At 41.3% G+C, this 27,604-nt stretch overlaps 2 protein-coding genes across 4 annotated transcripts in view; one reads left to right on the top strand and one right to left on the bottom strand.

The window, feature by feature from the left end:
- Positions 1 to 27,604, bottom strand: part of LOC125462293 (uncharacterized protein C7orf50 homolog) — a 335,367-nt gene that overhangs the window by 29,963 nt on the left and 277,800 nt on the right. The gene's annotated exons all lie outside the window — the stretch shown is intronic.
- gpr146 (G protein-coupled receptor 146) overlaps positions 1,001 to 27,604 on the top strand; it is a 90,888-nt gene continuing 64,284 nt past the window's right edge. Inside the window, exons 1-3 of one of the 2 annotated variants that reach the window (XM_048552160.2) lie at positions 1,001 to 1,317; positions 14,399 to 14,527; positions 24,024 to 24,073. The gene's annotated coding sequence lies outside the window, so the exon portion shown is untranslated. The remainder of the gene's footprint in view (positions 1,318 to 14,398; positions 14,528 to 24,023; positions 24,074 to 27,604) is intronic. The other variant, XM_048552158.2, reaches the window with a different exon arrangement.

The following is a 27,604-nucleotide window of genomic DNA, read 5'->3' as shown; positions in this document are numbered from 1 at the left end:
TTGACAAAGAGCTCTGAATCGGCTCCGACTCGCCCTCCGAGGCATTTTAGAAACAAAAAAGCAGGTTTATATTTTTCCCCCTTTTACTGTGTGGAGTTCCGTCCACAGTCACTACTTGGAAGGGTCCCTTTTCTCTTTCATTTCCTCCTTTGCTTTCTAGATTTTTCTTAACAACGTTTTCCCCCTCTGTTAGCTGTCACAAGCACTATCACTGTTGATAGGAAGAAAATGCCAGGACATATCCCGCTTCCCTTGCCAACCGTTTATTTTTAAACTCAAAAACTGTTCAAGCCATCGCGTTGAATTTTAAACTAGTGGGGTTCAGGCAGCACAGCGATAAAACGCGTGTAAGAAAGCTACTGAGAGTTTGAGAAACAAAAGAGCAAAAAAAGGCTCACAGTGACAAGGGAACACTGGGCTGAATTAAAAAGGGTTTCTGAAGTGCGCTGAGGCAGAAGGATTCAAAATAGTTGGGGGGCCTTGTTCAGTGTCAGTAAGAAACTCGTGTATCCTACAGAAGCGCTGTGCCAGCACTTGTTTTGAAGTTTAGAGGATGGGTTTTTTTGGGGGGGGGGTGCGGTGGGGGTGTGCCTTCAGGAAAGGAACAGAGTTCCGAGGTGCCTCTTTGGAAATCATACCCACGGAATAGGCAGCATGCCAGACAAGCCTTCTGTGGTGTGACCGCAGTGCATTCAGGCTTTAATGAAATCCAGGCAGCACACATTACATGGTGTATCAGCCGAGAGTCAGCCTCCCTACAGTAATCACGACTGATATATATATATTTGTAAAAAAAACACACACCAGTCACAGAGTCAGCGGGTCAGAGAGAGAGAGAAACAGAAGTGGTTCAATTGTGATGCACCGTACATTTTTTATATTCTAGGAAATACAATCTAGGTCAATCCGCGTTCTCTGAATGCATTAACAGTTTGTAAACTTTCTCTCCCCGCAACACCCCCCCCCCCCCCCCACACACACACACACACACACAGATCCACCTCTCGTTGACATCGGCTCAGTGGCCAGAATGAGAATGGGATCGCACTGCCCTGTTTGCTTGCTGCTGTACGATCCCGCGATCGTCCTGTAACGAGCTTCGGAGGAAAGACATGAACTTACCCGGCGAGGGAGTCATGCAGACAAGAGGCTGACGGGGTTGCGAGCAAACCTGCACGGAACAGCCATCCAGAGCTGCACTGCTCACTGCTGAAACCGGATTCTCATCAACAGCACCTTTTTTTTGGGAGTGTGGTGGGGGGTGAAGAGGCAGCTTTGCACCCCCGAATTTCTTCTCAGCGCCAAAGCTAAAGAAGGGTAAGTGTTTCTGGACTATCCTCACTCGTTAAACGTAAAACTTGAAACTTACTGCATTTTATCTTGCTCGACCCGAGTGTTTCTATGGCAACCGCTGGAGTCTAGTTCTTGTCCACCTGCTTTAAAACAACTTCTTACAACAGTCCTTTCACCAATTCTCAGTAATGCATGTTAACGAGGTCCAACTGGGCTTGAATAATGTATATTTTCTAGACACACACACCTATAAACTGAGTCTACGATGATAAAGCGAGCGTGTTATAGTTAGTGACTTTCCCTTAGAAGGCGCTGTGCTGGAAGTTTGCAATTTACATCTCCATTTCAGACCCACTAACATTAGTAAACTGCAGGGCAGCATGCACTCGATATTCATCACCTACTGCTCCCCAAACAACGATAAACCGTAGGCACTGACAGCTCCCCTGCAGTTGTTGGTGAGAAATGGATCGCAGTATAAAAAGTGGCTGTCACTTCGTATCTACAAACTCACTCAAACTTTTCAGAGGGAATAGAATATATTGCGATCAACCAAGTGTTCCGCTAACGCGCAGGTTCTTTAAGACAAGGGAAGGTGGGATGGGAGAAAGGGTGGGACTGGTTTGGCATCAGGTCTTAAGGGCTGCAAGTTGGCAAAATGACGCCTAAGAGATCTTTTTCACAGTGGGAGCTATTACCAATTCCCAGCTGGCCCAGCAGATGATGGTATGTGTGGCAGTTCCAGAACCAGGGTCACAGTCTGAGAATGTGGGGTAAACCATTTCGGACTGAGGTGAGGAGAAATTTCTTCGCCTGGAGAGTGATGAGCCTATGGAACTCACTACCACATAAAGTAGTTGAGGCCAAAAACATTATATGATTTCAATGAGTCAATAATGACACGTGGGCCTAAAGTGATCAAAGAATGTGGGGGCAAAGCAGGAACAGGCTGTAGAGCTGGATGATCAGACATGAGCATAATGAATGGTGAGAAAGGCTTGAAGGAGGGCTACATGGCTTTCTGCTGGTATTTTCCAGGTTTCTATGACCCAGAATTTGCTTAAGTGGGAATTCATACAATGTACACTTCTGAGTCAGACTTGTTCCCTCACTTCGTCGTCAGTAGGTGAACATGATTCTATTAGTTTTAAATTAGTCATGGAAAATGATAGAACTGATCAAAAAACTAATGGTCTAAATTGGAGGAAGGCCAATTTTGAAGGTATTAGACTGGAACTTTCAAAACTTGATTGGGGGAGGCTATACACAAGTAAAGGGACAGTTGAGAAGTGGGAGGCCTTTTGAATGAGATAATGAAAGTTCAGTTACAGTTTATTCCTTTTAGTGTGAAGAGCAAGGCAGGGATATGATGCTGGACTCTATAGAGGAATGAGATTTCAACATTTTTTTTCTTTCTGAGCCAGAGCTTGAATGGCACTGCAGGACCATAAATCACCTAATTATAAAGTTCTTACACTGCTAAGTGCTAGCCTTAACTTTCTTCCGCATGTTCAGTGGGAAATCAGCCCACAAATGTGGCAATTTCACAAATTAACAGTAGTTTGACATTAAGCACCCATCTTGCAATAATAAATCATTCAGCAAATTGTGGTGATTTACAATTCATGGACAATCCCTTCCTTGCTACAAACTGCTGAACAATTTACACATTAATAACCTTTTGGATAATTAAAGTCACCATCAGTTTGGCAGCAAAGTCTGAGTCAAAATTCAAAAGGTGTATTTATCCTCTTGAGTACCAGCTACAGACATGGGCTCAGGTTTGACTTGTGCATGGTGACATAGCGACTGTTAGGTTTTTCTTAGGGATCAGCAAATACAGCCCAGGTATCATTCTCTCTTCTAATGAAAGGAATATTCACTTACCATAACATTGGAAGAATTATTTATGCTATTAAGACAGCCTGAAGAGGATTCATCTGCTGGAAACATAAAGCCTATCAACTGAACAGGAAAACATTGGTCCAACACTGAAGTTTTACACAAACACAGTTCACAAATCAGGGATAACACAGTGTGAAGCTGGATGAACACAGCAGGCCAAGCAGCATCAGAGGAGCAGGAAAGTTTGATGTTTCGGGTCAGGACCTTCAGAAATTCACAAGTCAGGGTACCACTTTTAATCATCAGCTCTGGTTTGTCACAGAAAAATGAATGGAATTGCAGAATGAATCTCAAATCATTGCTATCAATCACAGAACTAGTTTATTAAGGGAAATAAATATGTGGAGCAATCCTAATTTTTTATATTGCAATCTTCCCAAAAATTTTGAAATCCCAAGCAGCAAAGTTGAATATATTTGAGTTACGTCAGGGCATGAATGTTCAAAACATTGGCAAGTGAGAGGTCAGCAAAGACTCACGGTTGTCCCTTCCTTGTCATTTGTGATAACAATGAGCCTTCTTCAGCACTGTTTTTATGTAGCTGAGTAATTTGCTGGGTTATTACTAGAGAGTATTCAAAGTTATCAGCAAAGCTTAGTGTCAGCAACATTGTTTGATGCATTCCTGGAATCTTGCTCACATGCCATCCATCTTCCAACCACAGCACCCAGTCAATTAGCCCTTTTAATATTCTCCAATCGCCAATTTTGCACATGATAATAAACTATGCCTCACAGCATGCCTCAGGCAACTGTTTGTGTGGAGTATGCACATTCTTCCTGTGTCTGCATGCCTTTCCTTTGGGTGTTCTGGTTCCCTCCCACAGTCCAAAGATGTGTTGGTAAGGTGGATTGGCCATGCTAAATTGCCCAATGTCCAGGGATGTGCAGGTTGGACAGGTTAGCCATGGGAAATGCAAGGTTACAAGGATAGGGTAGGGGGCTGGGTCTGGGTGGCATGCTGTTCGGAGAATGACTGTGGTCTCGAAGGACTAAAAGACCTGCTTCCACACTGTAGGAATTCCATGATTCTAAGATATGATCTCTGAAAATTGGAAAAGAAAACAAGCTTTTTGTTTTTAGAAATGTTCTTGTGATTTACCCCCCATTTCTCACTCAGAGCTGTTACCAGTAGAGTCCAGGAGATTAATCTGTCATTCTGAGAACTTGCAGGACAATTTTGGAGAGGTGGCAATCCTACATAGAGAGGCATTAGAATCATGCAGAAGTTAGATTGGCTAGAGGTGTTTGTGAGCCAGATGCAGATTTGTATTCAGAATGTGCCTTTCCTTATTTAATTAATTCTATCTCAAAATTGCCATATTAGGTTTGAGTTCTTGGCCTCTGGTTTGCTAGTGCTGTTACATAAAACCAGTGGATAATTGAATCCTTTCAAAACACACAATAAGACTAATAAGATGCTTATCTTTTTAGACACCTTGATTGCTTCATAAAATATTAACATGTTATAAGCCCGTCTAGAAATCTAAAAGGGACACCAGCCTCAGAATCAGAAATAACAATCACAGTCAGTGGAGCAGATGAATCTAGTTTGGCACAATCATCTCAAAAGCTTTGTGAATTCCTCTAAGCTACTCCCAAATACAGAGACAGAATGCATTATAAGCTTTTGCACTGGTATCTCAGCAGCAAGTTAGAATACAGCAGATGCTCTTAACTGCAAACTATCACTATAGCCTACAGGAAATGTTTACAGCATGCCCGCTGATTACTGCAATGATGCTAACAGCACAGTTTTACAAATGTACTTTTGACCTACTTCAGCTTGTCATTTACAGTCTTTGCATTGACTTTACAAATTACATAGGAATTTAACTTGGGTTGCCAGCAAGAAAGATTTGAATTTACGACTCCAGGACATCCCAAAGTGCTTTACAGTGAATGAAGTAATTATGATCTGAAATCCCTTTTGTAATGTGGGGAATATGGCTACGTACAAACAGCAACATTACTAAAAATTGTCGCAGTGGGTATTGACTGGGAATTACCAGCTGATTAGGATTACAAGGAGAATATTGCAGATGTTGGAAATCTGAAATAAACACAGAAAATTCTAGAAAAACTCAGCAGGTCTGGCAGCATCTGTGGAGTAAGAGTTTTCGCTTTGAGTCCAGAATGACTCTTCTTCAGAATTAAAAGTCATGTTGGACTCAAAACATTGACTGTTCCTTTCCACAGATGCTGCCAGACCTGTTGAGTTCCTACATTTATTGCTGTTTTTGTTCTAACATCCACCGTTCTTTGTTTTATTCTATTGTTCTGAGTTGCTCAAACTCTTTTCACAAGCTCCTTGACTATGTAATGACACTAGATCTGAATCTTTCTCCCTTGGCCCTTCCCACTCAGCAAGATAAAGCATAGTATTCCATTAAAGGTCAGCCTTCCATGTCGAGCTCAAAAACAGAAATAGCTGGAGAAATTCAGCAGGTCTGGCAGCACCTGTGGAGGGAAAGCAAAGTTAGTGTTTCAGGTCCAGTGACCTCTCTTCAAAACTGACTGTAGCTAGAAGGTTGGTATATATTGCTGAAGTTGGGGTGAGTAGCATGGGGAGGAGTAAATGAGAGGTGGAGATGGAGTCCAGAGAGAGTACAGAAGTTGAGCAGACAAAGCAGTGGGCAAGTGTGAGCCTGGGAGAATCCATAGCTGTGAATTGGAACCATTCGTGGCTGCCAAGGAGTTGGTTGTGGTGGAAGCCCATGTGATGACAAAGTCTGATGTGTAAGGGTTTCATTACTTTTTATTACAACTGAAATGAAGAGTTCACATAGAAGTGAAGACTCTGATTCCAACACTGATGGACTATGAGATTTATTCATGGGCAACATCCTGTATTAGACCACAAGAAATAGGAACCAGAATAGGTCATTTGGTCCTTCAAGCATGCTCCGCCATTCAATTGGATCATGGTTGATCCAGTATGAAACAGGTTCACTTTCTTATGTTTTCCTTGTAACCCTCAAGTTCTCTACTCGTCAAGAATCTATCCACCTCAACCTTAAATATACATGAGGAATTATGGGATGCTGTCCTTGAGCGGGTGGCATTTTAACAAAAATATTGGTGTAGTGGATTTAGATTGGTTTACAGAAACAAGATGTACTGTGTATCTGCTATCTTAGACGGCTGTGAAAGGTCCAGTTACCATATTTTGGAGAGCAAGGGCATTGCTCCCACACGTCCTGGCTGATATGGCAGAAAGGATTCATGAGAACAATGCCAGTGATGACAATTTAAGTTATGAAGATGGATTAGAGAAGTTAGAAACATATTCCTCAGAGAAAAGAAGGTCTGATAGAGGTTTCTAAAATCATGATGGGTTCACGCAGAGCAGATGGGGTGAAATTGTTCCCTCTAATGAAAGTAATGAAAGTAAAATCCTAGTTTGGAGACTGAGCACACAAGAAGCCAATTGCCTCCTGTTACATTGTAATCATTCTGTGATTGCTGTGATAGTTCTTACTCTACCAACATCACTGAAGCAGATTAACCGGTCATTAGCACATTGTTGTTTGTGGATCCTTGCTATGGACAGACTGACTGCCATACTTCTTGCATTTACTTGAGCATTTCATTGCTGTAGGGCACCTTGGGTCATCTTCAGGTTGTGAATGGTGTTATGTAAAGGAAAAGCTTTTTTTAGATGTTCAGATTGTACACCATGCATATATCAGGAAAAAATAGCATATTCACAAAACATAATTCAGTAATCTACTGTTCTGTAAGAGGAGAATTCTGTTCACAATTATTGGCTTTAGAATAGATTTTTGCTTTAACTGCAGTACTATGTGAGCTCTAATAATATCTCTCCACAACTAAAAGCCTATCTAATGCCAGGAATGAAACAATACTGTGGAAAGCAAGGAAAACGAGGCCTCCCCTACACTGACATAAATGTGAAACTCATATCTGCTCTAAATATCTGGAGCTGCATTAGCTTAGGGCACTTTTGTTCTGCAACCAACTTGGCTCAAGCTATTAAAGTGGAGTGTAATACATGGCCTCTTCTGATATTAATGTGTATGTTGTGCATGGCACTCATACCCATTAGCAGAAAAACTGCTTAAATCCACAGCTCTGAAATTCATGCTGAATGGGGGTTGGGGGGTGGCAAAGGGACACAGATCTAGAGTGCAGAAAACCTTCCATCTGCCCACTGACGTTATTCCTACCTCATCTGAAAATCTATGTCAAGGTTATTTAAATGTAAAGGGTGGGGACCGTTGCTGTTAACAGAACCACCTTTCTGACCAGTAAAGAGGAGGCAGAGGGGAGTGGAAGAGCACAGGAGGGTGCAGACTATACCGCTGGCGGATGAGGTGGAGGTACAGGGGAGGGGGAATTAAGGGAGAAGGGAAAAAGCAGAGGAACAAAGAGATTAAGGAATTAAGGGAGGGAGATTAAGGGAGGGAGTGGGCAAGGAGAGGAGCAGCAGGGAAGCACAGGGCGAGGAGTTAGCACAGGGATAGGTGGAGGGGGAGTTTTCTGTCAGATCTTTTGCAACGTCTCAGTGTTCTGGGAAGGATTAACATCATTAACATTTATAAATGTTAAAGAGAAATGATGTTTCTTTCTGATCGACTGAATTGTAAAACTGACTTTTATTATTCTATCCCCCTTCCCCACAACCTTTCTGCCCCCAGCCTCAGTGATGCCAGTTGCCAGGGCTCCATGGGTGTCAAATGCTTCCCACCTACCCAGTCTTTTGCTTCAAACATGTTGCTAGCTTATGTGGCATCTATTACATATGGATAAGTATTTTGCTTTTTGAGACAATATTTGTAACAGTCAGATAAGCAGTACATTACATATAATAAGAAAAAGGCAGCACAGATGTGTATATGTGCGATGTTGACTCAGCGACTTTAATAACAAAGGGCATATAAAGAGGTGTTTTTCTTCACAAAGCTGAATCAACATTTCTTGTTTGACCATTTCAAGGCTTACACATAATTAAGCTTGCGCTCAGAGGTTGTAATTTGCAGAGAAAAATATTAATTTAAGCAGTGAATCATGCAGCCTGAGCAGTACACTATTCCTTGTCTAAGCAGAGAGCTCGGAAACTTGTCCCCATACCTTCACAGCTCTAAGCAATGCAAAGTTCTTTCTTCCAACCTGTAGAATATCAATGTTGAGGAGTCCTGCCCTTCCAGCAGGAGGTCGTGAATACAAGTGCTATTCCAGAGACTTGAGTCCATAACTCACACGAATACTTTTCATGAAGCAGTGTAGGAGTGCTGTGCTGTCATAGGTACTGTCTTTTGAATGCTACAGTAAAATAAGATGCCTGCACAGGAGGGCATAAAGGTCCTCTTATACTATTCTAAGAGCAGGGATGACCCCTTGCTGACCTGACCAACATTTATCCTTCTTTCAAGATCACTTGTGGGACCTTGTTGTGCACAACAACTGCAGTTTGCTATACTTTTAAAAATAAAATATCCATTGACTATGAAGTGCTTTGGGAGGTCATCATGCCATGAAAGGTGTCACTTTTAATCCTATGGAGAAAATGTGCCAATGTGAATGAATGGATGAAAATGGAAGTTGACAATGTGTGAAGAGTCACACATTGTCATGTGATACAAGGCACTACAGCTTGCCACAAGGGTAGCTAATTCTAGGGGTGAGGTGGACTTATCTGACTGGCCAACCCAGAGGGCTTGTGTCTGAATTATGGGGTCAGGAGAGAGAGTCTCCTTATCATGGGACACCCTGAGAGGACAGGCACTTCTGATCACATGGGCAACTGATTGCTGAGCAACTCAGTGATGGAACTCTTAGAGTCTGAAATCTTCTGTTTGGACTACACTCATGGAAACAATTACCAGAGAAACTTGTCCCATTTTGTTCCACGGTTTTACAGGTACAAAACTGCCAAGGCAATATTATCTCTCTGTGATTTCAGCTGCTATTGCTTGGAGGGACATCAGGCCCACCAATTCAATCCTGTGGCCATTTTATTGTCTGCTGGAAAGAATTTTTCAGCCAAGTAATTTGGGTGCTTTGAGACTTGACCTCAGTACATTATTCCATCAGGTAAACCAATATAATTATTTTTTGAAAAGTCATGGAGTGGTCCACATGCTGAACCATCAGAAGCTAAATGCTTGAAATATTTTGCTTGCAGTTGGAAACACTGTTCTTTCACTTTTGGGGGTGGTGTCTTACTGCACAAATTTTGGCCCATAATGCTCCCAGGGCCAAAGGGTGTAAATATAAGAACAAGTCGCATAAACCACATTAATATTCCCCTGAATATTGAAGATTAAGGGGTGAGACAATAGTCTATCTCCTTCTACCAGTATCCTCTAATGGGGTACGAACAAGCTTCAAATGAGATCTAGGCCATTCATGGAAGATGTCAGGAAGTATTTCTTCAAACAAAGGTCAGTGGAAATATCGACGATTATATCCACCCAAGAAGTTGCTGAGATAGGGGGTAATTGCAGGGAGTAATGTGTGAGAGGCGATGTCACTGGTTTAGTAGCTCAGAACCACATGTTAGAATCACATCATAGCAGATGGTGAAATTTTGAATTCATTACAAATCTGGAACAAAATGCTAGCCTAATGGTGACTGTGTAACCACTGCTGATAGTCACAAAAACCTATCAAGTTCACTAATGTCCTTAATGGAAGGAAATCTCCATTTTAACATGGTCTGGCCTACAGGTAACTCCAGACCCACAACAGTGTGGTTGATGTTTAATGTCCACAGGGCAATTGAAAATGAGCAGAAATTGCAGCTCAGTCAACAATGCCCACACCCCTCAAATGAATTAAAACGGAAAATTTCAAAACTGATACATTAGGAATATGGAACTATGGTGGATGGATGCAGTGAATACACAGAGCAGCCTCGATATCACTGAACAGAACAGGTGCTAATGGTTTATTTGCCTGTTTCTGTGCTGTTATTCATCCAGGCGACTTGATATGAAATGTCCCTCTAGAATTTTCCATCATTGCCAGTTTTAATGTACCAGCATTTTAACCTGAGAATAAACAATTTCATCAATAAATAAAAAGGCACAAGAGACTTTAGTTATGAAGAGACTGTCAGGTTCTTTTCATTACAGAAGATTAAAAGGGAATTCAATAGGACATCAAAATCATAGGCTGTCTTGCTGCAGCACAAGAATGACTATATGAATTAGTGAAATACTATTTAAAGTAAAGTGCTTTGGCAGATCCCAAGATTATGAAAAGTGCTGCAGAAATGCAAGTGCTTTCTTTACAAGGCAAAGAAGGTCCTGCTTCCACTGTTCAGTGGATCGGTATCAAATATTTCAACAATTACATGAGGATGTCTTCAGTGCTCGGATTTTAAAGCATTGAACGTCTGACAAAGAACTATGGTGGAGGGGGAAATCCAGAAACAGTTTTTAAAAGGGATGAGGGGAAGCACAAAAAGTAAGGGGTGGGGGAAAGAGAAGTTGAAATCATTTGAGTAAACTGACAAGCAAACAGGAATAAATGAGTTAGTAGTCAGAATGAGGCTGAATGGCCTTCTCCAGGACTGTGAAAATATGATTTCACAAAGCGTCCTGTTAAGTTCAGAGTGGAAGAACGTTGGATGTCCATTCGGAATCCACACATTCACAGTTTCCTTTTGGACTAAGGAAGGAAGATTGAGAAAGATGGAAACATTTGTAGCCCTCTGCAGAACAATAGCAACATGTGTTTATGTAACAGCTATAAATTTATTAAACATCCAAACATACTTCATAAAAGGATTTTCAGTCAATTTGACACCAGGCGTCTAAAGAATTAATAGGACCAAGACTTGGTCAAACGAGTAGGGTTTAAGAAGAAAACGAGGTAGAGAGATTTAGGGAGGGAATTCCATAGCTTGGGGCCTAATTGCTAAAAGCAGAATCTTGAAAATCAAGAAGGCAATAGAAATCATAACTGGATGAGTGCAATAAACTCTGAGGGTTGTAGTGAGAGAAAGAGAGAGAAGGAGGAGCAAGCCCATGGAGGGTTTTCAAAACATTGATGAGAATTTTAGAAGTTCAGGCAATACAGAGTAAAACGCTTGCCAACTATGGAGCAAAGTGACCACTAACCATGAAGAAATTTAGGCTTCAGATGGTCAGTCCTTGCCTGCCTCCAGTGAGCAATTTGATGAGAATGAGGACACAGCTGAATTGGTACAAAAACTTTAATAATTATTAGTGGATTGCTTTGTTTCTTTGGCGGTGCAATTTTACATAGTGATGGCTGATAAAATGTCACCAAGCAAATCTACAAAAAGAACACCACAAGTAACTGAATGTTCACAACGCAGCGCATGGAATGTGTCTCCAAGGATAGACTGGAATATTTTCCTTGGAAAAATTCCACCAGTGATGTACTCTGGGCTACAAAAATAAATTGGAGGAAGGAGTTGGGCTATAGTGTGTAAAAACAACTGTTAATTGCACTGTGCCATAGAGTTCAGGAAAACAGACACACTCTTGTGCAGAAAACAGTCTGCTCTGCTACACCAAGTATCAGCCAAGGCGATTTCCTTCCTCAACTGGCTTTGCAGTATGACTTCCCCTCTGTCTTTGTGTAACTGCATATGGTAAGGTAAAATAAAATAGCTTATTAAAATTCCATTTGAAGTCACAAATATTAAAGCAGGATTTTCTCAGTCATGCATTCCAGTTTCTCAGTCAAGTCACCCAGCTACTGACTGAAAACTAAATCAACACTGGTATTTGCAACACTTGTTGTGCTCTAAATGTTTTGGCCTTTTCTTCATTTTGAAGTGCAAGTTCATTTACAATTTTATACATTGTGTAGCATTGGTTCACACCCAATTCATTAAAGGGAAAGTGTCTGAGAGCTGTCTTTACGGGAAGTATCACGCTGAGGGCAGACGTTTCATGACCAAGGTGGGAAACACAGTTCATTCCAACAGACGAGATCTAATTCTTTCAATGGTAAACCCCCTCCCTCTATCCTGCCCCCTAATGATCACATCAAAAGCAGCAGGTAGCCAGGTACCTACACAACACCAGGCTCAGTTGCCATCCCTCGAGGATTATCCTGGAATCTCCAGGAATTAAAGATTAATCTCTAGGACCCGCTACCAGCAAAGTGGAAGAAAAATCTTCAAAACATGCATTTTGTGTTTCCAATTTTCTGTAAACCTTTTGTTCATTGGTTTTACCGTTGCCTTCAGGAAATCCAAGTACCCAGGTATGCCAGTAAACTCCTCCTTATCCACAGTGCATGTTACTCTTCAAAGAGCTTCAATAAATTGATTAAATATGATTTCCTTTTCACAAAAACTATGCTGACTCTTCCCAGTTGCGTCAATTTTTTCTAAATACAGTACCCACCTATAGCTTCATTAATGATCAATTCTAACACCTTCCCCATGACTGATGTCAACCTTAATGACCTCAAGTTTCTCACCTCCAGTCTCAAAGAAAGGGTTTATACCTGCTTCTTTCCAGTCTGATGGAAACTTTCCAAAACCTAGCTAGTTTTGGAAAATGCTGCTTCACCATTCCAGCCAGACTCAAAACAGTACCACATCTTTGTATCGGTGTGGACTTGTTGGGCCTAAGGGCCTGTTTCCACACTGTAGGGGATTCTATTCATGACCCTCTAGCAACGCTGCTTTCCAGAATCTTAATGAGATCAAGTAAATCCAAAACACCCCTGCGAGTTCTGTAAATGCTACATTTCATAAAGAAAAAGAATGAAGTAACTCTGGGTTAACAGTTACCTCAGAGCCTGCTCTTGCAGAATCACTTAGTCAGTAGTCAAGTATAACCTGTGCAACAAAGGAAAAGTGTGCCTGTTATGAAGCAAAGGTCGACCCTCTCTCCCTCTTAATAACTAAAACTGAAACACCCAGAGCAGCTTGCCTCACCTTGTATTCTGTTAAAGGAAGTGTGAAAAGTGGTATAACCTGCCTTTCACCTCCTCCCATCTGTTATAAAAGAGAGATTAATTGAATAAACTGCTGACAGTCACTGTACAATCAAAAAGTAACAATTTATTTATCTAACTTTAACAATGAACAAATTTACAGTACTAGTAGCAAAACAAACAATTTCCCCTTACTAACTATTCTCAAATAAAACAAAATTCTAATGGTATGCTGTTCCAATGATTACAACTCCCATTTATATAAACCAAAGCAATAAGAAAAATAAATTAAAACTTAGCCTCTCAAAATTACAGCCAGGATAAATCTTCCAGAATGCTTCGTGCCCTCTCTACCGATTCTCAGTCATGAACACCTTTTTTTGTCAAATTCCTGCGTCAGGCATATTAGCTGAGATTGCCACCATACCTTTACTTTAGATTATGGTTTTCTGAGAGCTCAGAGAATTCTGTGAGAGCCAGTGATTCTTTCTTTTATAGCTGAGAACTGTTCTCTTGGTAGATGACAGTTGACTCTCACTGGATTTTCAAAGGATATTCTGTAATGACCTATTAATTTCTTGGAATGGGATTGGTCCTAGGTTGTCAAAACCATCAGACTTAATTTTAGTTGGGTTATGGTATCTAGGGCCTGGTTTAAATTAATTGGCTAAATTCTAAACCTTGATTTCATGGTAAAAATGCTGCTTTGCCTGCAAACAGTATAGCCTTTTGATACAATGTTTCAATTTCAAGTATTCTCTACGCACCTGCTGCTGCCTACAGACATTTTAATTAATCTCCAAGCCTAAATAAAACACATAATTTTTAAAGGGACCACTCAGTCTTCCCCGATCATTTTATAAACAACAAATATACTACTCCATGTTGCAACAATGTCACATGATGTTTTACAGCTACAAGACACTGTTTTATTCCAAGCATTTCTCAAGTTGGAACACTCAAGTGAAATCCCTTCTTGGAATAAATGTGCAAGACTAATCCTTTTTTTAATTAATGAACTTCAGAATCCCACTCTATAATCAGTCTCTATTTGATCGTCTCTGCTGCGAGGGCCTTGTCAGTAATCCAATGAACTCCAGACATTTCTGTTGGATCAGAAGCATCAACTGAAAGAAAGCAGGGTTGCCAACTCTGCTTGGAATTATTCCTGGAGGTTTCGTCATCAACTTTATGCCAGTAAAACAACCTTTTCACCATCTTCAATGTTAAGAATAAATATAAATGTAAGTATTCAAAACAGCTTTTGGAAAATAATTATTTGACCGCCGTTCTGACTTTCCCCCCACTAGGTTTTGTTTACAGTAGTGACCAGGAGATTAATCTTCATTCCTTGGAGATTCCAGACATTCCCAGTGGATTGGCAATCGAAGGTGAGAACTGCAGCTTCAGATTGGGAACTGGTACAAGCCACAGCTCAGGTGAGTGGAGCATGGAAACTTGCCCCACAGTGTATGAATTGATTTGACTACAGAGGCTTGCATTTTTTTAAAAAATGCACTGATTTGAATTGTAATCATATCATAAATTATTCAGAGCTTGTTTCCATAGGAATCCAGTTTCATTTCGGTTTCTCTTACAGCATCAATCAAAAGTAATGATTGCAGAATAATGTGTGTAATTTTGTAACAAGTATCAACGTGAATCACTATGCAACTGAGATGAAACACACAGTCAGCAGATAATATCATTGTGTGTAAATACAGACATCACCTCACTTGTTTATGTAAATAACTTAGCTGCTGTACTTGGAAATTGTGATACATTTGCTCAGATGATCTCCAGATTGTTGTTCAGGTGTGGACAGTGTTACAGCATGTTGCATTCATTCAATAACTTGCATTTATATACTGTCCCAAGGCACTTTAGAGGAGCATACTCAAACAAAAATTTGACGCTAAGCCACATAAGGATGTACTGCAGCAGATGATCAAAAACATACTCAAGAAGGAGCATCTTAAAGGAAAAGAGAGAGAAAGTTAGCACGAGGTGGGCAAGTGTAGGGAGGGAGTTCCAGAGCTTTAGGGCTGAGACAGCTGAAACATGGCTTTCAACTGAAGCATGAAAAATTGCAGAGGTCTGAATTGGATGAATGCAATGTTCAATACAGACTAAAATTGTTAAATCTTTGATAATTTTCTGTATAGATTTGTCGCTGTGTACAGACTGCCCTGAAGTACTTCAATCTTGGCACGCTACTTGCAAACTGGACTGGATTTTGTTTGCAAACAAAACATGGCATTTGAATATGGTTCTCACATAAAGATATACCAGATCGTTTAAACTAGCTCTACGCTGATTTCAAAATTAAAGTTGGAACAAAAATAATTGCATGGAAATCTTAACCAGCTTCACTCACCATTCCAATAGTAATTAAATGCACAAACTCTTTGTGGTAATTGGTATACGTAAAATTGCCAGTGGCTTCCAGGTATAAGCAAAAGCAAAAGTAAAAGACAAATTTGAAAGAAAGTACTTGGATTAATATAGTACCTTTCAAGATTAGAGACTCCACGAGTCCTTTACAGCCAATGAATTATTTGAAGTGAAATTGCTGCTGTAATGTAGGAAATGTGGAAACCAATTAACACACAGCAAGTTCCCAGAAACAGAACTTGATAAAGGCCTGATAATCTTGGTCAATGATATTTGTTGAAAGATAAATAGTTACAGAATAATAACGATAAATCCTCTGTTATTCTTCGAAATAGTATCATGATCTTTTACATTTATCTGAGGGGGTAGATGGAGTGTTGATTTAACATCTCATCTAAAAGACCACATCACTGGCAAGAGTGCATTCCCTCAATGTGTACTAGTTTAGTTAGTTGTGTTCCTCTTTCTGAAGGGGGACTTGAGCACGTAAGTTTCTAACTCGGGGTGATAGCACTACCAAGTGAGCCATGACTCACACAAATTTAGGTGTCGATGTTGAACCAATTGTGTCAGAATGGTTCTTGCCGAAACATAGGACATGGGAGTAGGGTAGAAAAGTGCCCTACCCTGATAGCTCAATTAGTCGAAATGATGGTGAGTTCTACAGGCGGCCAGGACAGCAGCACTCGTGTTTCTATTTCAAGGCAGAGCGCCGACAACTCTCAAAAGGCTTTAGACAGAGTAGCTTATGGTATTGGGTCCATGTTCCTTTCCAGTATCACAGTACAAAAAATAAGGGAAGTTTGCGATCACGGGTTGCAAATTCCTGGTCAAGGTTAGTATGTCAATGTGAAGTGTGAAAAAGAATGGGAAAATTATGGGAAGAGAGCCAAAATATACTTCCCAGGCATTGCACTAACTATCAAAAGAGTTACATAAAATGACAAAGTCAGTTCCTTCCTCTTAGGGAACTGGTGGTGCACAGAAACAACATGATCAAGTTGATGGGGAAAGAGAAAGATTCAGGGAGTTGGAATCCTTTCTCTATTCAAAAACAACAAATTCCTTCCGTTTTCTTTGAAATGAATGAGCTGCTAAGAGCTGCTGGATTGCTTGGCTTTAAAAGGACACAACTTCTGAGTATAATTGTTTTGAACTAAATCATTTACAGAAAAGGGGAACTGTGGACTGAGAGATTTCTATACATGGTATGGTCACAAGTGCTATTGTGAAAGAAAGGAAATTGGTCACAATGACAACACCCTCTCAACACCATAAACAATCTCTGTATTTCTCTGAATAATGATGTAACACATGAATTTGTTTCCACCTGTCTTAAATCTACATTTACAATGTGGTTACTAAAGTTCGACAATTTTGTCTGGCATCTAAACAAATAAAAAAAAAGAGGAATTCAAAATTGCCTTTGGACAATGCTTGTTCCAGTGCACATTGTTAGAGTAGTCAGTTCCTTCCAAGCAGAGAGCCTACTCTTGGCTTTTTTTGCTGCTTCCACGGGTACTTACAAACAAAAGTTCCTCATCTGACAAACCAGAAAAGCACACAGGAGGCAGTAACTGCCACATTTTTTGAACTACCTAAAACAAAATTCTACATAACTTTGGTTAGACCGCACTTGGAATACTGCGTCCAGTTCTGGTCGCCCTATTATAGGAAAGATGTGGGTGCTTTGGAGAGGGTTCAGAGGAGGTTTACCAGCATGCTGCCTGGACTGGAGGGCTTATCTTATGAAGAGAGGTTGACTGAGCTCGCTCTCTTTTCATTGGAGAAAAGGAGGAGGAGAGGGGACCTAATTGAGGTATACAAGATAATGAGAGGCATAGATAGAGTTGATAGCCAGAGACTATTTCCCAGGGCAGAAATGGCTAGCACGAGAGGTCATAGTCTTAAGCTGGTTGGTGGAAAGTATAGAGGGGATGTCAGAGGCGGGTTCTTTACACAGAGAGTTGTGAGAGCATGGAATGCGTTGCCAGCAGCAGTTGTGGAAGCAAGGTCATTGGGGACATTTAAGAGACTGCTGGACATGCGTATGGTCACAGAAATTTGAGGGTGCATACATGAGGATCAATGGTCAGCACAACATTGTGGGCTGAAGGGCCTGTTCTGTGCTGTACTGTTCTATGTTCTATAAATGTACCCTGTTAAAATTGGCAAGTTATAACCACTGCTCTGACACATAAGAAATAATGAATTAACAGGAGAACCAGAAAAAAGTGTTATCATCCCGAATCCTATTTTTAAAAGTTGTGTGTTGTTCCAGGGATGGGGGAGTGTTTTTTGAACAAATGACCTTCTTCTATACAGTATGTTTCTATGATGTGCACAGTCCCATTATTGCATGGAAACAGAAGCGTACCTCAAAACCCACATAATTCCAACACTAACTGCTCTGTGAAAAACACAGGAAGAAACATCGTCTAAGAATTTCAAAGTCCAACACCTGGAGAGTGAGTGAATTTGCCTGTGAAAGACATCCCACTATGGGCTATTAAGGATGAAGCACACAGCCTGTTTGTGGCTGACACAACTCACAGCAAATACGGGATTTGATTGTCACCACTGAGACATAAAAAATTCATCAAGGAACTAAAGAATTTGCATTTATATAGCACTCTTTATGAAATCACGCTGTCCCAAGCTGGCTTACAGCCGATGAAAAAATTTTTTGAAGTATGATCACAGTTGTAACATAGGAAACACAGCAGCCCTTTTGTGCACAGCAAATGTCCACAAGCAGCAATATGTCTATTGAGACAGGAATATTGGCCAGGACACCAGAGAGAATATCTCTGATACCTTCATAATTGCATAATGGCATCATTTATGGGAATTATGTAGATACATCTCCTAAATATGTAACACATAGCAACGACTGATTTAAAGTTAAAATGCAATTGGGGGATTTAAGGACTGCTTAGATCTAAAACATTTGTGTTTCATACAAACCTGCAGAGTTTGAGGCTGAATATAATTCCTTAAACTGACCACTAGTAGCTTGATATATCAGTTCCTTGGGGTTGTTGGCTTACTCACTGAGCTGGCTGGTTATTCTACAGACGTTTTGTCATCGTACTGGGTAATATCATCAGCCTCCAATGAAACGATGTTGTTCTACTCCGCTTGGTATTTAAATAATCCAGTCTATTAAGTTGTTTTGTATATGAAGTCTAAATTCTATGTGTTTGTTGATTGCATTACGGGTTGAAAATCAGGCCTCTAGGAATTCCTGTGCGAGTGGTTGGCTGGAGTTAGGATGGTCACGTTGTCCCAGTTAAACTGATGGCCTTCATCGTCTGAGTACACTGAGATGAGGTGTGCAGCACCTCAACAAACATGTGGCATTAGACTCCATTTCCAAACCTACCCAGAACAGAACTGGAAATGACACAGCCCAACTCAACAGACTGGATCATATAAACATCAAGCGGAGTAGAACAACATCACTTCACTGGAGACCACACTGAATACATTACCCAGCATGGTGAGGGGGTGTTTATATAGCAACCACCCAGCTCGGTGAGCAAGTCACCAACCTCATCCCCAACCCGAGCTACAAATTTTCGCAAAAAACTTGTCTGTTACTTGTGAAAGGAAGGTTTGATTTCATTTACCTTATTGTGGTTATGTAGTAGACATATTGGGAGCAGCTGAAAGGGGTAATAAGGTTGTCTAAGATAGGAAATACAGTACAGTGCTGGAAAGTAAATTACAAATTTAAAGTTAAAATTTAAACCTTTTACATTGCTTTTGTTCCTTCTTAAAACTTATTTTTTTTCCCTTTCTATTCAAGACTCATCTGGTTATTTCCCTGATCCAAGAAACCATTGAGCTGTCAAGGCAGCTGCTGATCGATGGGTAGGTCAATCCCCTAAGTCTTCCTCCAGTTTATAGGAGTCACTTTTTTGACCACATGGAATCACTTTCTGCAGCAAGGCAGAGTAGCCAGTGCCAGATTGTGCTCTGCCTAAGTAATTTCAGGGCATCAACCTATTCTGGCCCCCTTGATGGTCACTGATAATTGTACACAGGCAATGAGAACTTAGAATAAGTTCAAACCAGAACCGAACCCTCAACTCCCCAGCAAAACCCCTGGTCCTTCTCATCACTGACTTTTATGCTGCCTTCTGTTTTCAGAGAATACCCTGTGTTCACTGTAACCTTGCACACAAGATGTTTTGCAGGCACATAGAGGAAATGTGAAGAACTCAGACTGGTTTCAATTACGGTGCACTGAACAACAAAGTCAGAAATCTTTCTTCGGGACAAAACAAAGGATGGATTCTATGCCACATATTGCAAATTACAATGTGTGGGGATTTCATGATGAACTTAATTACAAATGATGATGGAAAGGAATCTCTCTGTATTTATATAATAGCAGGGGTACAATGAATTTTTCACTTTAAAGAAGTGCAAGTATTTTTCCCCTCAGGGTTAACTATATATTACTGATAATAGGTATCCATTCACGTTTTACAGAAAGTTTATTTCAAAAAATACTGATTGTACTCTGCAGTGGTGTTGTAGTTGGGCAGGTTGATCAGATGCTTTACGTAGTGGCCTGAAGTGAAGTTTCTATTTGCAATCTCAGCCTGCAAATTCAGTTTCTGACTGTAGCCAAGCATCACCCGCGCCCCCCACCAACCCACAAAAAAGGAGAAGCAGCAACAACGGGGGTCAGACAAATGGCCACTCGAGCTACTTTACAATTCTCTGATAGCTGGTTTCAGAATAATATCAGTGGAAGCTTGGGGGCTGGTTAATGATTCAGAATGAGGCAGGACATCCGAAGCAGAGAGGGGACAAAGTTAGGCTAGCAAGCCAGAAAGAAAATTTTGCTTTTAAAAGAATAGTACCACCTGAACAAGATCCTGTTGTACTCTGAGGTAACCTTCTTCACTGTCTACTACACCATCAATTTTGGTGTCATCTGCAAACTTACTAACCATACCTCCTATGTTCATATCTGTGACATGTATATAAATGACAAAAAGCAGTGGACCCAGCACTGATCCTTGTGGCACAATTCTGCTGTCAAGCCTCGAGTCTGAAAAGCAACCTTCCACCACTGCCTTATATCTCCTACCTTCAAGCCAGTTCTGTATCCAAATGGCTAGTTCTGCCTGTATGCCATGTGATCTAACTTTACTAAACAGTCTACCATGCAGAACCTTGTCAAATGTTTCACTGAAATCATATAAATCACATCCATCGCCCTGCCTTCATCAATCCTTTTCATTACTTCTTCAAAATAACTCAATTAAGTTAGTGAGACATGACTTCCATGCACAAAGCCATGTTGACTACCCCTATTCAGTCTTTGCCTTTCCAAATATATGTAAATCCTGCCCCTCAGGATCCCCTCCAACAACGTGCCCACCACTGATGTAAGGCTGACCGGTCTATAGTTCCCTGGCTTTTCCTTACTGCCTTTCTTAAATAGTGGCACCACATTAGTCAACTTCCAGTCTTCTGGCACCTCACCTGTGCCTATCGATGATACAAATATCTTAAAGAATAAAACTCAAGAAATGGCTTTGTAGTCCAGCAACTTCCAAGCATATGGGCCTTTTGTCTAAAAAGCCCAGTCAAAACCCGTTCAATCAGCAGTTTCTCTATTTCAACATACATTGTGTTTGCCCTCATCCAACCAGCTGCCAGTCCTTGAGCACAATACATCCTTATTCTGAAATGAAAACCAAAAGAACTGTGGATGCTGTAAATCAGGAACAAAAACAAAGTTGCTAGAAAAGCTCAGCAGGCCTGGCAGCATCTGTGGAGGAGAAAACAGAGTTAACGTTTCGGGTCTGATGACCCTTCCTCAGAACTGGGGAAAACCAGTTCTGAGGAAGGGTTACCGGAGTCGAAACGTTAAGTCTGTTTTCTCCTCCACAGATGCTGCCAGACCTGCTGAGCTTTTCCAGCAACTTTGTTTTTGTTCCTCATGCTGAAATGTCTGCTCTGTTTTTAGAACAATAATTAACCTGCAATTATATTTCCAGTTTCCATATGCAAATATTGGGTTTGTTCACTTTTTTTAAAACAAGCTGCAGCTCAAAGTTCAAAGTTTGATTCTCAACTTCAGTTCACAGTTCCAAACCAGAAATAAGAAAAATAAAAAGAAAAACGGTGATTGCCCTCGATAAGCGGGTGTTTAAGATCTGGAATGCACAGCCTAAGAGAGTGGTGGATGCAGATTCAGTCAAAGCATTAAAAAGGAAAATGTACATGGTTCTGAGGAGAGAGTGGGAGATGAGCATATCATTTAGTACCATTCAGACAGCCGCTGCAGGCATGAATGACCAAATAACCTCCTTTTGCACTATAAGAAATCGCTGATACTGTAATGATACAAAATGGTAGTAAGTGAATAAAACTGATCAAATTAACTGGGTAAGCTGGAAGACGAAGGAGAAGAGTTCGAAAGGATGAGAAAGGCTTGTCTTGCCCTTGATTTTTGATTTGCTGTTTTATCCACTTGATACTTGGGGCTAAGCTTTTTTCTTTGCCAACAATCAAGTATGGGAAACCAAAATTTGCTCATTAGGCAGATTCTAACAGCACAACATTTACATTGTTCAACTTTTTCAATATTTTATTTCATGAACCACCTCCATAATCTCTCAAACAAGAAATTCAATTTAATCATCTGCTCAGAAGGTTCAACCTAAATTGGGTAACTAGAATAGTTTCAAATTGATTCCTACACCAGATTCATCCTCAATGCTGATAGAAGGGTGGAGTGTGCGAGTGGCAATTTCTCCCCCATTTCCTTTTGGGACATAAAACAAGATTCTGAGAGTACAATAGGCCATGGTTCATAATTTCTGTATTCAATACCTAATGACAGAACTGGGAAACAGTTTAGTAATTTTACTGTAAAACCATCAACAAACGTGGTTTGTTGGCAAACCCAGTTTATTCTGTTTATTCTGTATTGAATGGTTTCCAAGATCCGTGCATACCAACGTACTGTTATTATGATAAACACCAGAAGCAAGAAAACCTATGAAACCCAGCCATTAAAAAACATATTGTATTCTTGCTGCTGGCAACAACATTGCAACATTATTCCAAATGGGATTCTTGAAGCTTGAATCAGGCATTTTAGACACATGGATTACAACTGAACCTCATCCATATGGTTATGATTTCCCAAGTTCTAACATGATTTTTTGGAAATAATGACCAAGTCCAACTGAATGAAAATTCTCCTTCCTGTGTAATCACAAGAAATAATGGTTATTTCTTGCATCAAGTCTTCAATTATCACATTTTCGAAGGTATAAACAAGTTGTTTTGTTTTCTTTCATTATCCAGTAATTTTTTTCTTTTATTTGATATCAGGACATAAAATTCCTCCTCCACCAGCCTGTCCCTTCCTTAATGCCCATCTCTTCTCATGAACCTGTGTCAAAAGGGTAGATGAACTTGGAAAACCAAAGATTAAAACTTGAAGTAATCAGAATTCCTGCAGTGTGGAAACAGGCCATTTAGCTCAACATGTCCACACCACCCCTCCAAAAAGCTTCCCAACCAAACTCATTCCCCCACCCCTGCATTTCCCTTGTCTAACCCTCGTAACCTATACATCCTTAGGGCACTATGGGCAATTTAACATGGCCAATCCACCTACCCTGCACATCTTTGGCCTGTGGGAGGAAACCGAAGCAAACGCATGCAGACACGGGGAGAATGTGCAAACTCCACACAGTTGCCCGAGGCTGGAATCGACCCCAGGTCCCTGGCGCTGTGAAGCAGCAGTGCTAAGCACTGAGCTACCATACCACTCCAACAAGAAAGCTCTGTCCTTGTCAATTCGGAAGCCTAATGCTGAAACGAAGGACCACCACAGTTTCTGCCCGGCTTCAAACCGGGGATCTTTCGTATGTAAGGCAAACATGATAACCACTACACGAGAGCAACACACCACTCTCTTGATCTCCTCTATGCTACCACCATCTCCTCCAGCAATCCCCAATCACCTCTCTCCCCTCTCACAGCTGCACGGCAGAATTTGCAGAGTGCAAAGGGAAAATGAACTTGTGCACACCAGTGGCAAAGTCTTACAGCTGTTAGCCATGTTTTAAAGTATTGTTACCTCAACTCAACTTCTTTTTGCTCTACATCAGCCATGGTTCAGTGGTTATCTCTCACCTCACTGTGGTTTTAACTCCCACTCCGCAGGTTTGAGTTTAAAATCTGGATTGACACTCGGGGGAGTGCTAAGGGAACATTGCATAGGTCACAGGTGCTGATTTTCAAATACATAACATACTAAACTCTGAGGTTTGTAAAATATCCAACTGCACTGTTTTGAAAAGCAGCAGGAAGAATTCTGCCCAGTCTACTACTCAATATTTACCCCTCATAACAAGAGGAGATTATCTGGCTCTGACCACAACATTTGTAGGGTAAGACAGAAGAAAAACTAGATTACATGAGTTGTTGCAGTCCAAAAAGCAAATTAGTGAAGGATGATACTGGAGTCAATTCAACTATTCTGGTATTTTTTCACAGATTGGAACACTATAGGCATACATCATCTAACTCAACTACACACAGTTTCAGTAAGTACCTCTTTACATGTTTTTAATTAACTCATTAAAAATTAACTTTGACACCATCAATGAGGAGCCTCCACTTTGGCTGTACCATGGGGGTTCTCACCGTCCTTCGCCTACTCCACAATGACATGGAAGTCGTGGTAATGACAAATGGCTCCACCCAATCCCCGTTCGGACCGGTGTCAAGCAGCGCATTGTCCCAGCACTGTTCTCAATCTACCACACTGCAATGCTTCACCTCACCGCCAACAATCTCCCCACGAGAGAAGAGCTAACCAAGAGAGCCAGCGGGAAATTATTCAACCTCCGTCACCTTCAAACCAAAACCAAATTCACCCCACCCAGTTTCATCGAGCTGCGGTATTACGTCTTGTGTATATGTAAACTCAGACGGCATACTCCAGACCATCGTCAGCACCTTTATGGAGGCATGAGAGAGCATGGGTCTCACCCTGAACATCCGCAATATTCCTCCCTCGTACTGGCCCGACATTACACAGCAAACCCCCATCATCAGGGTCCACGGGGAGGCCTTAGAGAACACTGGCCACTCCCAATACCTCAGGAGTGTCCTGTTGACCAAAGCAGCTATTGATGAAGTGATCCAGCACTGCCTCCAGTGTGCTAGCACAGCCTTTGGCCACCTGGGATTGTTCGAGGACAACAACATCAGATCCGAAACCAAGTCCATGGTTTACAGAGCTGTGGTGATTCCCCCCCTCCTGTATAGCTCTGAGACGTGGACTGTCTCCAGCACACACATCAAGGCACTGGAGCAGTACCATGAACGCTGCCTGAGCAAGATCCTGCCAATGTGCTGGGAAGAAAGACACACCAACGCAAGCATCCTCGACCGGGCCAACATCCCCAGCATCGAGGTACTCACCACCCTCAATCAGCTACAATGCGCTAGATATGTCTGACATGACAAAGCAAGTATTCCCAGCTCTGAAAGTTGCAGGCAAGTCCCATGTGGACAGGGGAAGTGCTTCAGGGATACACACAAGGCCTCACTTGCAAAGTGTGGCATTCCTACAGTCACCTGGGAATCACTGGCCCAAGATCATCCAAACTGGAGCAGGAACATCCGGGAAGGCATCGAGCACCTTGAGACTTGCAGTCAGGGAAAAGTGGGGGCAAGGCGAAAGCAGCATAAGGAGAGCACTGCCACACCAACGCCTCACCCACCCACCCCTTCCCATGACCACCTTCTGTCCCACATGTAACATAGCCTGCAAGGGCTGCATCAGACTATACAGCCACCTACTGACTCATCCTGAAACTGGAGGAGAGTCACTCTCATCCATGAGGGACTGCCAATGATGAATGATGATGATAAAAATGAACCAATTAAACCTGATAAAAGTCCTAAAAGGAGCACCTTTAAATTGTGGAAGGAAGCTGAACAAATTTAAATTAAAATTTAGGTGTGTGAGGTAAAATGATGCATCCAGCCTCTGCATTATAATATAATAAGGGCTGAATGGCCTTCTCCTATGTTCAAGATTTCAACTAAAATGGTATCGGATATATTGATGCCTCAAGACTGGGTGTCTCTTCATAAAGTTTATTATCAATCTTTTTCAAACATGTCATCACACAGTTCCATGGCCATCACATCCTCAGAGGGGACTTGGTTACTGTACCTCCTGCCCCCGGTATCTCGTTATACCTGCTCAAGGATATGCAAATCAATCTATTCAGATATTACTACATTCCCTTTGGAACACTTTGGATTTGAATGCAGGCCTCCCGGCTCAGAGGTAGAGACACTAGCACCATACCACAACGGCTCAAGTAAAATGACAATTAGCGCACTCTACCTGCATGTAATTAAATACAATTTACGTAAGTGCCATAGTGAGCAATAGTATCTTCTTGATCTACTCTGGAGCTGTTATTGTGACCAACAGCATTTAGCCTGCCAAATGGTGCAAGAGGTTTGTTCAATATAACAAATAACTAAAGGAATTCATCAGAAATCAGTGGAGTAGGTTTCTCAGCTAACAATTTGAACTTGCAAAACGTGTTTTCGGAACATTTGCTAGGCTGCTGTTGACTGCAATAGGAATTTGGAACAGTTTAGAGCGGCAGCCAGTTTACACCATCTGTGAATTACTCAGTTCAAGATTCTAATGTTATATTCATTTATTCGATCAGTCCCAGCTTTGGGCGGTCGGGCCCCCGAGGTTGATTGAGTTGGGAAAGTGGATCTGTGATTTCATTTGGGACGCTATATTGCTAAATGTTTGTATCCATGGCACAGTTGGCAGCACTCTCACCTCTGAGTCAGAAGGTTTTGGATTCAGCTCCCAAATCAGAGGCTGGAGCATTGACTCTAAGCTGACATTCCCAGTGCAGTACTGAGTGACTGCTGCACTATGAGAAAAACTATCTTTCAAAGGCACTAAATTGAGTTCTTGCCCATCATTTTAGGTGGTTATAAAATGTCCCAAGCCATTAATTGGAAAAGGAGCAATGAGCTTCCCCTAGTGTCCTGGTTAATATTTATCCCTCAATCAACCAATAGATTATCTCATCATTATCACATTTCTGTTTGTGGGAGCTAGCTTTGCACAAAGTAGTTGCCATGTTTCCCATTTGGCAATGATGGATATGCTTTAAAAATGTACTCCCAGTCAGTCAAGGATTTTGAAACATCCTATGCTCATGAAAAGATTAACTGCAGCTCTTTTAAAGTGCCTGAGTAATTTTTTTTTCTGATTTCGAGCCACAAAGATTCCTCAAATTGCTTGGATCAGGATTGGATTGAGTGAGTAAATCACACGCTTGTACCAGTTGTCCCTCCAGTCAGACTACTGAACAGCACAAGAAGCGCATGCAGTGGAAGATAAACTATTCAATCCACAAGTTAAAAAATAAACCCAAAAATTTCTATAATTGCCAAGCCAGTCTGGCACCAGCCAAAGACAGGGAAACGGAGATAATGATTCGGGCAATTATTGAAAGGATGCAAGGCAAAAAGTGGGCATGATAATGATACAAATAAGTGGAAAAAATAAGTCTACAGGAGGTACAAATGATTAAAGCAGTGCAACAAAGAGGGGAAGAAAAAGCTGAAAATCTGTCATGGCGGATAAGGGTTCCTTGACACAGGGATGTTATTCTGTAGAGGATCGGTTTAGCTCAGCTGGCTGTACAATTGGCTTGCAATGCAGAGTGACACCGACAGCACAGGTTCAGTCTGTATCAGAGTTAATGGCAGCTGCAGATGCTGGAGAATCCAAGATAAGAAAGGATGAGATGAAGGGTCTAGGCCCGAAACATCAGCTTTTGTGCTCCTGAGATGCTGCTTGGCCTGCTGTGTTCATGCAGCTCCACACCTTGTTATCTCAGGTTCAATCTGTATACCGGCTCTGTTAGAGAGAAGAAGGTTGAGAGGAGACTTAATTGAAACATATAAAATAATCAGAGGGTTAGGTAGGGTGGATAGGGAGAGCCTTTTTCCTAGGATGGTGACGGCAAGCACGAGGAGGCATAGCTTTAAATGGAAGGGTGAAAGATATAGGACAG

Source organism: Stegostoma tigrinum, chromosome 23 (genome assembly GCF_030684315.1).
Source record: "Stegostoma tigrinum isolate sSteTig4 chromosome 23, sSteTig4.hap1, whole genome shotgun sequence".
In the NCBI taxonomy this organism is placed as follows: domain Eukaryota; kingdom Metazoa; phylum Chordata; class Chondrichthyes; order Orectolobiformes; family Stegostomatidae; genus Stegostoma; species Stegostoma tigrinum.
This window is presented reverse-complemented; position numbering and strand designations above follow the sequence as displayed.